The sequence below is a fragment of the Elephantulus edwardii genome, unplaced genomic scaffold (genome assembly GCF_000299155.1).
Source record: "Elephantulus edwardii isolate Elephantulus edwardi_28Jun2011 unplaced genomic scaffold, EleEdw1.0 scaffold00017, whole genome shotgun sequence".
NCBI lineage: Eukaryota > Metazoa > Chordata > Mammalia > Macroscelidea > Macroscelididae > Elephantulus > Elephantulus edwardii.
Window position 1 is genome coordinate 1,363,122 of NW_006399767.1, and position 15,983 is coordinate 1,379,104.

Below are 15,983 nucleotides of genomic sequence, written 5' to 3' on the forward strand. Positions count from 1 at the left end.
CTATGAGTAGCAAATGACTCGATGACACATAACAACAACAACAGGTACCCAAGTTGGATAGATTAGGGGCAAGAACATAATCACCTGTAGTTGAACCTTCTATAAATAAAAGGAGCTCTGGTAGCATAGTGGTAAGGAGTTGCTCTCCCAACTCAGAGGCAGGTCCTTTGACTCCCCTACCTATTCCACAGGAAAAAATTGGGCAATCTTGTCCCAAGCAACTTATAGCCTCTGAAAACTCACTAGAGAGTCAGCTGTGAGTTAATTCTAATTGGATGGCACACACTAATAACAACAACAACAAATAATAATAATGGATTTTTCCTTTTCTGTTTTCTGTCCATTTTACATTTCATATCACAAGATGTTAAAATATCATAACCATTATATTAATATAAAAGGCAAATATTCCTTTCAAAATATTTTTATACTAAAATATTTGTAACATTTATAAGAAATGTTTTCTCTTTTGCTGGGTTATAAATTAACAGCAGGCCAATAAGTGATAATTCTAAATTAGTTGAAGATTGTGTAGACCTCATAAGAAAATTGCTGCATATTTTGTAACGGAAATTATTCACATGGAAATTTTAAAAATACTTCATCCAAAATAAGTAGACAATATATTCTACAATTAGTACATACTTCCTCCCATTTTGATAAGCTATAAGACTGATATAAGAATGCTAGTACTTAGCAACTATAATAAACGTATCTGAGATTAATAAATTCTTGAGAAATAAATCACTCAGTACAATGTAGGTTACTTTCTGAACAATAAAGATATGATCTTTTAATGAATCTTCTGTGGAGAAAGATATTTTCATCTTATTATTAGAATTTTTTAAAATTTGTTAACTCCATGAACTAATCCTTGCCCCTATAGGGGCTTTAGGGAGCTCTGATGATGTAGTGGTAAGAAGTTGTCCTACAATCCCAAAGGCACTCAGTTGAAATCCATCAGCTGCTTATTGCGAAGATAGTCAATTTCCCATGCAAATAACTGCATCTGAAAATCTACTGGAGCGTCAGATGTGGATCCGTATCAATTAAGTGGAACAGAACAACAACATAGAGCCTTACAAGTTTTCCTAACATTAGGTTGTATAATGAAGGCTTAAAATGAAAGCAGACTAACAAACCAAAAAACCAAATCAAACACACAGAAAGAATAGGTTTTCCCCCCAAAACCTGAATTTTGCTGAAGATAACTCAGGCTTTATCTTTTGATGACTAATGACTTCTTGGGTGGGTAGAAAAATAGTGATGGGACACAAACTCCAAACTCTGCCCCCCCTCCGTGTGTATGTGTGTGTGTTCTTAAGGAGAGCTGATTAGAAATGTATCCTCTGTAGATTTGGAAGTTAGGGAGCACTCACTGTTGGCCTAATGGGTAAAGGAGTGCTTATTGTCAACCTAAAGTGAGGAAGTTTGAATCCACCAGGTTGTCCCAAAGAGAAAGATGGGCAATCTCTTCCCTAGTGATTGACAACTTGTGAAAACCAGTTGGAGGGTCAATTATGAGTCTGTTCTGACCTGATAGTAAGATCAGGAAGGTGAAAGTAAGATCAGGAAGGTGAAAGGCAGAACGGGAAGAGTGTGTAGTTTCCTTCTTTTCCTCAGGAGTGTGGTTGTTTATGGAAGATCTGAACCAGGAACAAACTAGACATCCAGAGTTAAAAGGAAAAAATGAAATGCAATGCTTTGCGTATGACTTCTGTCAGACAGAATGATTACCAGCTATAATCATCGAGTCATAAGGACAAAGACATGGTGATGTCCTGAATCAATTCTAGCTCCACAAAGAAAGACACTGGCTTGTAGCCCTGAGCACTAGTGGTTCTAAAAGATTGATGGATCATGCTATTTTGGAAAGGAGTATGTGTGTGTGTTTACACAGACGTTATTTGGAGTTGTGTATAGATATCTGTGTGTTTGTGTCTGTTAAACCATATGACTCAAGAAGTAGTACAGATACTTTTTCTTCCGGAAGTAGAAATTGCTGCTTGACAATGAGATTTTCAGAGTCAATTAGATGGGTATTTCTGGAATCCAGAAATACACAGATTAAACATCTGAGAATAAAACTTCAAAGCTGTGTGCATGTTTGTGATAGTACTTGTGTTCAGAGTTCCCTGTTATCCAGGAAAGTCACATCATTCCTCTGTCCTTCTGAAATACTCTTTGAGTACCACAATTTTCCTCCTGATCTGTGGATTTTTTTTGTTAATCATGGGTATCATTAAATAGACTCAGAAGCCCTTCACATGTGTATTAAGCAAAGGTATGGTTTAGTGTTGGTTTAATAATACAGTGTTCTCTTGCTCAACAACTGTAATTTCCATGTTCTTATTGATTGTAATTTATAACATCATTAGCTTTCTAAACTGCCATTAACTAATGATGGACTCTGTGGGCTTAACAGCTCTTTGAAATCAGTTACTGACAAGTTGGCCCCAGAAGCATTTATCAAAAGGGTAATGGATCCCTATTGGAGTGACAATAAATTAGGTTATGCTCTTATTGAATTAAACAATAGATGAAGGAAAATTAGCTATCAATAAAAATCTATAAAGCCTTCCCGATTCTTCCCAGTCAATTAGATCAATTAGAGATCAAACAGGGAACCCCTGCAGTACGTTAAATAGGACTAACTAGAGTCCAAAGAGGCCAAATTGCGTTACAAAATGCAACACCAGGGGCAGCTGCAAGAAGAGGTAATCATTATCGCCATCGACAAAAGGGCTGCTTTATTAGAACACGGGATAGCGCCTGGAGGTCTGCTTCTGGGGAAAGGACAAAGACTCCCTGATAGGAGCAAAAAGAGGGAAACAGACACACTGGGAAAGAAGAGAGCAAGAAAAAGGAGAATTGTGTGAGACAGACGACATACAGGGACGAAAGAGATACTAGAGTTATTTCTGTATGTGTAGCTTCTCCCTTCTGTGGTACAAGAAAATGAAATCTTATGAGCTGTAAGGATGTTTTCTTAGTGCTCTGTCAAATGAAATGCCAAGGATTTGTAGGACTATTTTTATCTTATACGCTTTTTTATCGTGTGTCTGATGTGTGTGTGTGTGTGTGTGTGTGTGTGTGTGTGTGTGATTAGCTGACTGTGTTATGCAGATGACACTGCTTTGCTTGTTGAAACTGAGGAGGACCTGAAGTGTTTGCTGCAGAAGATCAAGGACTGCAGCTTTTAATATGGACTGAAGCTCAACATCAAGAAAACAAAGATTCTCACCACTGGGCCAATTGGCAGCATCATTATGGATGGTGAAGTTTGAGATTATTAACAGTTTTAATTTGCTTAGTTCCACAATCACCACTCTTGGTACCAACAGCCAGGAAATCAAAAGATGAATTGCATCAGGAAAGCCAGCTGTCAGGGACCTCTCCAGAGTACTGAAGAGCAACAACATCAGCCTGGAGACTAAGGTGCACCTGAACCAGCCCATAGTCTTCTCAATTGCTTGCTATGTGTCAGAAAACTGGAAAATAATTAGGGGTGATAGAAGGAGAATTGATGCCTTTCAGCTGTGGTGCTGGAGAAGCATGTTGAATATACCATGGTCTGCTAGGAGAACAAACAGGTTCATCCTAGAGAGGGTGAAACCAGGCTGCTCCTTAGAGGCAAGGATTCTGAAGCTTTGTCTGACATATTTTAGACATCTTGCAAGGAGAGACTGGTCCTTGAAGAGGGACATTGTGTTTGGGAGGTTGGAGGGACAGCGCAGAGAGGAAGACCCTTGATGAGAAGGATTGACTCAGTCTCTTGGGTAATGAGGATAGGCATGTAGGAGACAGTGAGGTTGGCGCAGGATAGAGCAAGGCTCTTGTATATAGGGTTGCTATGAGTTGCAAGCAACTCAACTGCACATAACAATAACAACAACAATTAGCTGACCATCCAGTGGGTTTTCAGAGGCAGTTTACTTGCATAGGAGAAGATTGCTTATCCTCCTATCTCAAAGCAGCTGGTGAATTCGAACCATGTGTCTTTGGGTTGATACCATAACTTTTTATCACTGAGCCACTACAGCTCACTGGGTGTATATACATGTCCACAATGGGAAGCCATTATGGAATTTGATATCCTATGGCACAAGGTTCAGCATCACAGCAAACCCAGGTTCCTTCATACAGGACATTGACAAAGAGTGATGTGCAGAATGGAAGAGTGTTCCTCCCGTTATAACAGCACTAGTCTCCTTTAGCAGTGGTCAAGTGCCTTCGAGCCGAATACAACTCAGAGTAAGCTTTGTACAAAAGACTTGAACTCTGTTCTATAACGTACATCATGTCTGTAAGTTTATAGAGTTTAGAGAGATTGTAGAGTTTCCAGAGTCATCTAGTTTAGAAAGTGGATGCCACTCCTCCTACTTCCCAGCATGAATCAATCTGGAAGCTCATCCAAACGTTGTACATAATGAGTAACCATAACCTTTTTGACACAACTATGGAACAGTGTTCAACATCACAGCAACTCCAAGTTGTTCAATGTAGCAAATGGACAAATGACTGCTGTGTCTTTTAAAGAATATGAACTTAATAAAAAGGAAATAAACTATGTTTTGAATGATTGATATCAGTTTGATATAAAGGAATTTAAGATTCAGAGGGTTCTTAATGCTCATACTTTTATTTCCATATTCCTTATACACAGCTACATTTATTATTTGATTTGAAACAAAAGGTCTAAATTTATAGAAGAGGAAATCAGAGAGCACAAAATAGTGTATCGGTCATTCGAGGCTGTGAGTCCAATAGTCTTCTGACATATGTGTATTTTGGGGCTTGCTGACATTTCTAAAAAGGCATGTATATCTTTTTTGCTTCATGCCTTGGAATTTCATGGACATTTGTCATGTGTCCCAGACAGAAGCCACTTTCTTTGTTGTCAAAGAGAAATTGCTCACCAGGAGCTGTTGGAATTCTTTGCACATTTTTCACCCCTCTAGAAACCTTTTTGATGGCCATCTAAGTAGCTTAAATTACCTGTTCCCATTTGTGAGTCTTACAAAGCTCTGCTGAGATTGGCTATTTTCCACAGAAAAAAACAGATTATAAAGAGAGAAAAAGAAGGCCTAGTTATAACAGCATGCCGCGGGACAACGGCCTTGGAGCCCATCAGACCAGAGCTGGAATTCTCTTTTTATCACTAAATCGGCTTGGTTCTTATTCTGATCTTTTAACCTTTCTCATATCCTTATCATTAAAGTGGTAAAGAATTGTACTGCCAACACCTAGGCAGGCAGTTCAAATCCCTCCACTGATCTTCGGGAGAAAGATAGGAAATCTTCTCCTATTTGATTTAGAAGTCACTGAAAACCAACTGGAGGGTCAGTTATGAGTTGGTTCCAACTTGAAGTCACATAACAACAACCGTCTGAGAAATTACTCTTGCCTATATTATGGGGCTTCTGTGAGGCTCAGCACCTTCGTTAATATGAAGAATACTGTGACATCATGCTTGGAAGGGTGGAGGGAAAATACAGGAGAGGAAGACCCTGGATGAGGTGGATTGACACAGTAACTGAGATAATTGGGGTAAACGTGTCAGAGTCAGTGAGACTGACTCAGGATAGAGCAGAATTCAGAGCTATTGTACATGGGGTCCCTATTAGGCACAGGTAATTCAATTGCACATAACAACAGCGTGCCAGCTAATAATAAATGTCATTACTGTCTCCCTTTTGTTTCAACCAGATATGTACTGATTCTGTCTACTGTGATGCCTTGCAGGGAAAAAAATTCAGTCTATGGAAAAATGAGAAGCTGCATTTACCTTCTCCAACCCTAGCACTGGCCCTAGTAACTCACACCATCTATATCTATTTTTTCCCCCCATCATGCTGGTGAATATGGATTCTGTTACCTAGACTTTGCAATATACAGAGGCATTGGGGACTGGTTCCATTCATGTAGAGCAATGGGGATTCTCATTCCTTAGTCCACATGATGTTTGTATCTTATTCTTGATGATCTATTCTTTGTAAGGATGAGGCCCTGGATTCCTTCAGCAACACTGGTAATTTATTTCAGTTCTCTTCTCAACAGTGTAATTTCAAGGTATAGAAGTATCAACATTGCTAAATGGTTTTTATTTGAACCAAAGCACCAGAGGTAGATTGTAAGAGACCATGAAGTTCTTCTCTTAGATGCTCCTACCTTTATATATGAAGATAACTATATTAAAGTTGTATTGATTTCATAGGGCTGTTGGGCAATTATTAATAAGGAGGACCAAGGAATAGTTGACATATTTGAATTGTTGTTTTAAAGAAGAATACTAAATATTTCATAGACTTTCAAAAGAACAAATAAATCTGTCTTGAAGAAAGTACAACCAAGATTGCTCCTTGGAGGTAAAGATAGTGAAACCTGGTCTCATACTTTGGACATGTCAGAAGAAGCCAGTCCTTGGGAAAAGCATAATGCTTGGAAAAGTAGAGAGTTCATGAAAGAGAGGAAGATTTAAGGAGATGGATTGACACAGGGACTGTAACAATGGGATTGAATGAGATAGGGATTGTGAAGAAGGCACAGAATAGAGTACGATTTCATGCTGTTGTTCATAGGGTCACTGTGAGTTGTTGTTAACCCAACAGAAACTAACAACAACACTGTCATAACAAAGCAACACAAGCTGAATGGCTTAAAACAAGAGCAACAACAAATTCTTTTACAGTTCTGAATGTTAGGAGTTTAAAATCAAGGTACTCCTGGGTCCATACTATCTGTGGAGGTGCAAGATGGAGAGCCTTCTCTGTGTTTCCCCACCTTAAATTAACTGGCTGTGGTAGTATGTCTGCAAACTCTGACTTTACATGGCCCCCTTTCATCTATGCTGCCCTACAAATCTCTTCTTTTTATAAAAACATCAGTTGCATTGGATTTGGGACCATCTTACTCCAAAAGACCACATCTTAACCAATCACATGTGAAAACACTCTACCAGTATCCTAAACTACCTGAATCAATGTTTTTGAGTTGTGGTGTTGGAGAAGAGCCCTGAACATCCCATGGATGGTAAGAGAAAAAACAGATATGTTTTATAGACAGTGCAGCCAGGGTGCCTTTTGGAGGCAAGAATGATGAGGCTTTGCCTCACATACTTAGGGCATGTGGTTAGAAGATGCTGTTCCTTGGAGAGGGGCATGATGTTGGGAAGGGAGGAGAGTTGGTGAAGGAGAGAAAGACCTTCAACCAGGTGGACTGACATGGTGACTGTTGCTATGGGCTCTTGTGTGTCAGGAAGTGTGCGGATGGCGCAGGACAGTACAGGGTTCAGATCTTTTGTTCATAGGGGCGCTATGAGTTGTGCTTGACTCACGACATCTCTAACACCACCACCATGCTCAGCATTAAGCTACTGTAGCTTTGAGTTGCGTTGTGAACACTGTTGGTTTTAACTTAAGTGTTAACGTAAATTAATATGATTTGGGAGGTTATTTGGGGGTTCTAGGAATACAAGGGAGTTCTGGTGGCCTAGTTACAAGAAGCTGCACTTCAATCCTGAAAGCATATGATTTGAGTCCACCATTTGCTCCAAGGAAGAAGGATGAGCAATCTCTTCCAAGCAATCAACTGTCTCTCAAAACCCTCTGAAGTATTAGCAATGAGCTGGTTCCAACTCTGGTACCCAACAACAACAACGGAATACTAAAAAAAAAAAAAATCATTCCACATAGATTAATAGTAATTGTTTGTTCACTTTACATCTCATCTTAAAAAAATATAAAAATTTCACAGAAATATTCTTTTTCTCAGCATGGAAAACCATTATTTGCAAATAAATGCATATTCACAGGTCCTGGGAGATAGGGCCTTAGTATATCTTTTTCTAGAAACAAAATCTATAGCTCTATTTCTCTGCTATTTGAGGAAAGATAAAAATTCAAGGAAAATGTCTTTGGCTACAGAAAATAAGTTTGCAAATAGAGGAAGCTGTCCATGATTCAGAGTCTCCAAAACAAAATGTGCCTCATTTACTTTTGATAACTCAAGAAAATGTGAACTTTATTCTAAAACATCTGAAAAGTTGATTCCATATGCAATTGTCCTTTGCAGTGTGACAAGAATGTAAGTGCTTGGATTTGCAGAGGAATTAATGAATCAGGAATCAATTTCTGATGTAGATGCAGTGAGATATCCTTCGAAAATACTCGGGTGCTGTGACCTCGGTCCTTGCTAAAAGGACAGTGGTTAGGAGTGAGGATTATTAGTCTCTTGAGTTGTGGTCTTCCAGACTTCTAAAAGGATAATATTGCAATCATTTTATTATTGGAAAAATGGAAAGAAATAATATAACCGAGGCATTCAGCACAGTTCCAAATCATGATAAAGATTCTATTAATTTAAATAATTTTCTATTGTCATATATTTATTTTTTTTTACTTTTAAAAATGTTGATGGGGATTTGAAAATTCCCAGAGAAGACTGGTGTTCCATTTAATGATTCGTACATATGTTGCTTTATGACACTGATTACATTCCTCACGTGCGTCAGCCCTCTCCCCAGGGCTTCACTGGGCTTCTTATCGCCATTCATCTTTCTGCCTTCTTGCTTTCTACCTTCTGAGCTTTGTCTTTTGCATGAAGCACTGTTCAAGGACTGAGACCCTCCCTGGTGTTATTATTGACCTCATAAACCTGTTTATTGTGTGGATGAAAAACGCATCCCAGCAGTGAGTTCAGTACCAGGTGCAAAGGACAGTTAAGGGCAATCTTATTCTTTGTAATTCCATAAGAAGTCTCTATCATACCAGTAAACCTGGTCTTTGCTTATTTTCATTTTCTTTTCAAATAGTTTGTTAGTGAAAGTTTATAAATTATGGGTTTTCATTCATTCATTAATAAACATATTCCTCTATCACGCCCTTGCCATGGTAAGTCATGTCTTGCTCCAGATTGTCAATTGGCCTACACACAATGTCTAACTGCTCATTGCCTTCATATAGTCCCTCCCTTCTCCCATTCCATTGTAGTGTTCATTATCTATTCATTCTTTCTATACATCCTTTTTTTATAACAGTGGTACAATGCAGAACTTATCCCTTTGAGACTAATATATTTCACTCAGCATAATGTCTTCCAGGTTCATACATGTTGTGCAGTGTTTTACAAGTTCCTTGTTTATCAGTGCTGCATGATTTTCCACTGGGTGGATATACCACAGTTTTTCTATCTATTTGTTTCTAAATGGGTACTTGGGCTCCTTCTCTTTCTTCACTGTTGTGAATAATGCTTCAGTAAACTGGGTGTGCATACATCTGTCTGTATCAAGGCTCTGGTTCATAGCAGGATAGCTGGGCCAAATCGAATTTCTATTTCCAACTTTTTGAGAAATTACCAGACTGACTTCCATAGTGATTGTACCATTTTTTACCAGAGAAGAAGAGTTCCACTCTCTCCACCTCCTCTCCAGCATTTGTTGTTTGCTGCCTTATTTGAAGCTTGTGTGGGGTTTTGGTTTTCCAATTATCCCCTATTCTACCCAGGAGCTTTTATTAGGATCCCTTTCAGAGGTCAGCTGTGGTAGTCTGGCATTATCTAGTTCTTCTGGATTCAAAGTTGTGGAAGTTTAACTTCACAAGATTTGCACTAATTGCTTCCACATGTCTTTGATTTTCTTCACTCTTTGTCCCAAATAGCTCTGGGAGTTGCACTGCTAATCTCGAGTTGATGTTTTTCTCTTGGTTTAACTCCACCAGCATCTCCATGGGAGATCTCTTCTTATGTCATTTTTAGCATCTGTAAATTAACTGGATTATCAGCTATGGGTCAGTATCAACTCAACCACAGTACATTTCCTTTGTTGCAGATGGGGAGAGACCAATGGTTGCATCTTATATGGCTGCTCATAAGCGTTAAAGTTTCTAATCACTCTTTTTAATCTAGAGCGTTGAACAACTATGTGTCTTTGTGAAGGTTATGCCAATTGACTTTGATGTTCTCCAACACAATAGTCCTAACACCCCAGTGACTCATTTCTTCAGAATGTTTGATTTCAGTTAAGATATTTATATTATCCCTCTATTGCCTGAACTATTTATATGGGTATATTGTGGTGTTGTTGTTGTTATGTGCCTTCGAGATGCTTGTGACTCATAGCGACCCTATGTACAACAGCCCTAAACTCTGCTCTGTCCTGTGCTAATCGCACTGTCTCTGACACTCTCATCCCGATTATCCCAGTCACTGAATCAATCCACCTCATAGAGGGCCTTCCTCTCCTGCGCTGTCCCTCCACCCTCCCAAGCATGATGTCCTTCTCCAAGGACCGGTCTCTCCTCACAACAATGGGTATATTAGTGATGCCTACAAATCCACATGTGCAAATATCTTACCTGCCATCTATATATGGTCATGAATGAGGTTGCTTTCACTCTACCATATTTGTTATTTATCTGCCTGTGTATCCACTCGTAAGTTAATGTTTGCATGAACAATAATGTAGAATTGTATATGTAATAATCTGCTGTGATGTGTATCTCTTGCACATCTCTCCACATCTTCTTTGTTGATATTTTGCTAATGGCACCTTATTCTGTTTCCATTTGTCCAATGTTATAGATGTCTATTGTCTAATTATTGATTTTTCTCAGTGGGGAAGGAAAATCCACTTCTATTTTAAGAAAAAAAGATTTATTTTTTATCCTTTAGCATATGCTAGATACTCAAAGTTTTCTCTTGTCAAGTGTCTGAAGCTCAACGTCTTCATCTATGACATTGGCTGAAATGTTCATTTCAAAGAATGAATTTACAACCTTTGGAATTGCAACCCTTGAAAACCCACTGGAGGGTCTGCTGTGGGTTGGTTTTAACCAGACAACAATGAGAGAGAGAGATGACTAAATATCATTGTTTAGGTCAGATGTACCTTAGTATTTACAATAGCATTCTTGATTTTTTTCCACAGGTTTCAATTACTTCATATGTATATGAAAGTCAGATATTGAATAAGGAAACCCAAAAAGAAATAATAATGCCTTTGAGTTTTAATGTTGGTGAAGAATATTGCACGCACCACGGGTAGTCAAAAGCAAAAATAATCTAAAGAAGTACAGAGTGATCCTTAGAAGGATGATAAGACTTTGTCTCACATACTCGGGTCAGTGCCTCTATCATGATTGGAAAAGTAGAGGTCCACTGAAAAAGAGGAAGACCTTCAAAGAGGTAGATTGACACAATGACTGCAACAATAGGCTTCCACACAGCAGAGACTGAGGATGGCATGGGAACAGATGGGTCTTGGTTCCATTGTTTATAGGGTCTCTATGATTCAGTTTCTTGGTGGCATTGGACAACATAGGTTTAGGTAGGATCCAGGAGTAGACATGGATGTACACATATTTATGTCACTCTAAGCATAGCCTTTTGTGTTTGTAAAAATAATTTATTAAGATTCTTCCTACATACTAAACACTATTTTCTGAATCACGGAGAGCTGGTGGTACAAATGACTATTCAACCTAACCCACCATCCCTTTGGGGGGAAAAAAACACCTTAGAAATATTCTTGGATACAGATTACAGCCTAGAAAACCCTCTGGAGCAATTTTATCCTGTCGCATGGGGTCTCTTTGAATTGAAATATACTGCAAGGCATCTAACAACATGTACACTCCAGAAGGTGGTGAAGTGGGGAGAGAAGATGTGTTTGAGGAGATAGGAAATGGGAAGTGAAGATTCACAAATGAAGATCTAGGCTACATTATAGAAAGCTTGCAAAGAAGCATGAAAGGGCATATATGAAACACAAGTGGAAGATCAAAAGCATTATAGCAGCATAGTTGGGGTCATAGGATAGCAATGAGATTTAAATGGACAAAGATTATAAACAATGCCCAGCTCATCAAAAATGCTTACATGCCAACTGAATTGTTTGTTTAAGTCCATTTGCCAAGGACAACCTATTATTTCTTTTCCCCAAACACAACTTCTTTAGTGTTCTCATCTCATTAATCTTTGAGGTCACATGTAGAGACCAATTGCCAATATTTTCAGCATACTTCCTCAAACCACATTCTTTTGCTCTTCCAGTAAGGAGAAGGAAATGAATAGTTGAGCTAAATTCCTGTTAGACCACAAGTCATGTATCTATTCTTCCCGACTTGTTCCATGCAAGCCCTAAGCATAAGCAACTTTGCCTACCTGATCACACAGGAAAACCTCTAATACATACAGAAGAAAAGCCTAGTTAACACAAATACTTCTGGATGCATCGATATGTATTTAAAACATTTGTGGTTGCACATTACAAAATGCATATTAATGCTAGCAGTAGACAAGATGATACACACTACACTACAGATTCAAATTAGCGAGTTAAATTAGCTACAGTAGTTAAGGTTTATAAATTAGCTTCACTGAAGCTACACAAGATTTCTGAAAGAAACATTAGCAGTTGAACATACATTTATCACTCTGAAATAGACACAGTCTGCCACATTGCTTTGAAAATCATCTGGGCCGCCTTGAATGAACTAGTGGCAGTTTCATTAAAGGCTTGATGGCATAATTTGGTCTGTGATTTCAATTTGTTCAACTGGCCACTTTAAAGAAAGTTAATTTCTCTGTGTGCTTAAACTCACTGTCAGGCCCTCCCACACTAGCCCATAAGATTTCTGTGAACAATCTCTGCCTTTGATTCCAAGACTCTTCCCACAATTCTTTTAATACATGTTTATCAAACACTTACTAAGGGCCAGTTACTCTTCTAGATCCCAAGGTTACAACAGTGAATAGAACAAATCTTGACCTTATAAGTTTTCATTTTACTTGGAAGATGACAATGATAAGAGAGATAAAGAAAATGTAAACATTAGGGCATTTTTTTGAGATCCAAAGGGAAATAAATAAATCCAGTCAAACTAGCCACTTGTCTTTGAGTTCACTGGTGACTCCACATGTACAGAATGGAACCATTCCATTGAGGTTCAAGGATGCAATTTCAGAAGCAGGTCTTTTGTGATTTCAAGTCTCTCAGCCTTTCTCCTCTGGTGCCATTGGATAGGTTTGAGCTACTTACCATCCTTTTAGTAAATAATCAAGTGCTTAAGGAGTTGTGCCACCTAAGAACTCTGAAAAGTGGGGCTAGGAGATAACAAACCTGCAGAAATTGGGAAGGGAACAACAGAAAACTCAAACTTCCTGCCATTGAGTTAATTCTAGCACAGAGTGGTTATATTGGACAGTGTAGAATTTTCCTTTAGAATTTCCAGAGCTGTAAATCTTTACAGACTGTGTCGTCTTTCTCTTGCAAAACAGCAGATTTAAACCACTGACCTTTAAGTTAGTAAACAATGTTTGATCTACTACATCATTAGAGTCCCCAAGAATGGAAAAAGAATATTAAAAATTAAAATGAAAAAATGCTTCCTGTTCATGGATAGGAAGACCCAATTTAGTGAAAATAACTATTCCACCCACAGCAATCTACACATTCAATGCAATCTCAATGCAGATATTGGACTAATTTTTCAAGGAGAGTGAAAGGGGCCTTGTCAAAATTATTTGAAGAGAAAAAGCGACTCCGAATAAGCAAAGCACTTCTGAAAAACAAAAATAAAGTAGGAGGCATAGCACTCCCTTGCCTCAAAGCCAGTAACAACCAAAACAATATTGTACTGGTACAACGACAGACACAAAGACTAATGGAACAGAATCAAGAACTCAGAAATGGACCTATCTACTATAGACAACTGATACTCAAAAAGGAAATAAAACCTATCAAATGGGGAAATGACAACCTCTTCATCAAATGGTGCTGGCAAAATTGGATTGTTACCTGTAGAAAGCTGAAAAAGGATCCACATCTCACACCATACATAAAAATCAACCCAAGGTGGATCAGAGACTTGGGAGTAAAGCCAAAACCCATAAATTTTATATGTGACAAACTGGTCAAGTTTAAGAGGCTTAGTTTATGGTAGAAAGAGGGTGACAAATACAGCCATAAATGTACAATCTGAAGAGGATAAAATTGATGAATGGGATCTTCTAAAGATTAAATCTCTATGTGCATCAAAAACATTTTCCAACAAAGTGAAAAGAAAACCTGCCAAATGGGAAAAACCATTTGACAATATAATTTCAGACAAGGATGTCTATCAAAAGTTTACAGAATCCTACGATATCTCCACAGAAAAAGACTGATAACTCAATTACAAAATGTACAAAAGTTATGCAAAGACTTTTTCAAAGAAGAACACATTTAGATGTCCAACAGAGACATGAAGAAATGCTACAAATCACTGTCAATAAGAGACGAAAATCAGAACCACAATGAGATAAAATCTCATTCCAGTAGCAATGGCAAAGTTTATCAGGGCAACAAGCAATAAAAGTTGGAGAAGATGTGGAGAAGTGGGAACTCTCATATACACTGTTGGTGAGATTGTAAAATAGTACAACAACTCTGGAAGGCAGTTTGGCATGTCTTCAAAAAGATGAACAAAGAAATTCCATATGACCCAGCTATTCCATTATTAGGAATATATTCCAAGGAAATTAAGACTGAAACACAACAAAGACTTGTACACCGTTGTTCATAGCAGCATGATTATTATCACAAGAACAGCTCAAATGTCCATCCACACTGAATGGATTGAGAAATTGTGGTACATTCACAAAACTGAATACCATACAGCACTCAGGAGGAACAATTTGAAATAATACTACATAACTTGGGAGGGACTGGAGAGCATTATGCCGAGTGAATTAAATCAGTCTCATAAGGACAAATACTGCAAAAGACCATTACTGTAAAAATGGAAGGCTAACTAGTAAAACATGTCTGGGGATCAAAGAGGGGAAAGGGGTGGGAAAAGATGGGTGTGATGAGTAGGGGTGAAATCACAGGATTGCACAATCTAGTGGGTAGAGAGAATGGGTAATGGAAATGGTAGGGATCCAGATGGGACCTGAAAAGAAAGGGTAATGGTGGGTATAATGCAATGATGACTAATTTTATAAAATGTAATTCATGAGAATGATTTTATGAAAACACAATGTGAATGAAGAATAGTGTGAAACACAACTTATACTAACTTTGAAGAAAACCAGTAAAACTATTTTATATATATATAATTGTGTGTGCATATATATATATTATATATATATAGTATGTGTGTATATATATTGTGTCTGTGTGTGTGTATATACATATATACATACACACACACAACCCTGCTTGCGGAAACTAAAGAGGACCTGAAGTGCTTGCTGCAGAAGGTTAAGGACTTCAGCCTTCAATATGGATTGAGGTTCAATATCAAGAAGACAAAGATTCTCACCACTGGGACAACTGGCAGCATCAGAATGGGTGGTGAAGAGATTGAGATTTTTAACAGCTTTAGTTTGCTTGGCTCCACAGTCAACAGCAACCAGGAAATTAAAAGACGTATTGCGATGGGAAAGTCTGCTGTTAGGGACCTCTCCAAAGTACAGAAGAGCAATGGTGTCTCTCTGGAGACTAAGGTGTGCTAGATACAGGCCATGATCTTTGCAATCACTTGCTCTGCATCAGAGAGCTGGACAATGACTAAGGAGGATAGAAGGAGAATTGATGCCTTTGAGCTGTGGTGCTGGGAAGAGTATTGACTACACCATGAACTGCTAAGAAAACCAACAGGTTTGTCCCAGAGAGGGTGAAGCCAGGCTGTTCCTTGGAGGCAAGAATTCTGAAGCTTCATCTGACATACTTTGGACCTGTTGCAAGGAGTGACCAGTCCTTGGAGAGGGACATCATGCTTGGGAGGGTGGAGGGACAGCGCAGAAGGGGAAGGCCCCCTCTGAGGTGGATTGATTCAGTGACTGGGGTAATCGGGCAGGGTGTATCAGAGACAGTGCGATTGGCACAGGACAGAGCAGGGTTTAGGGCTGTTGTACATAGGGTCGCTATGAGTCGCAAAGGACTCGACGGCACATAACAACAACAACAATATGCAGTAATAACTGGAGGGGGGTAGGGAGGA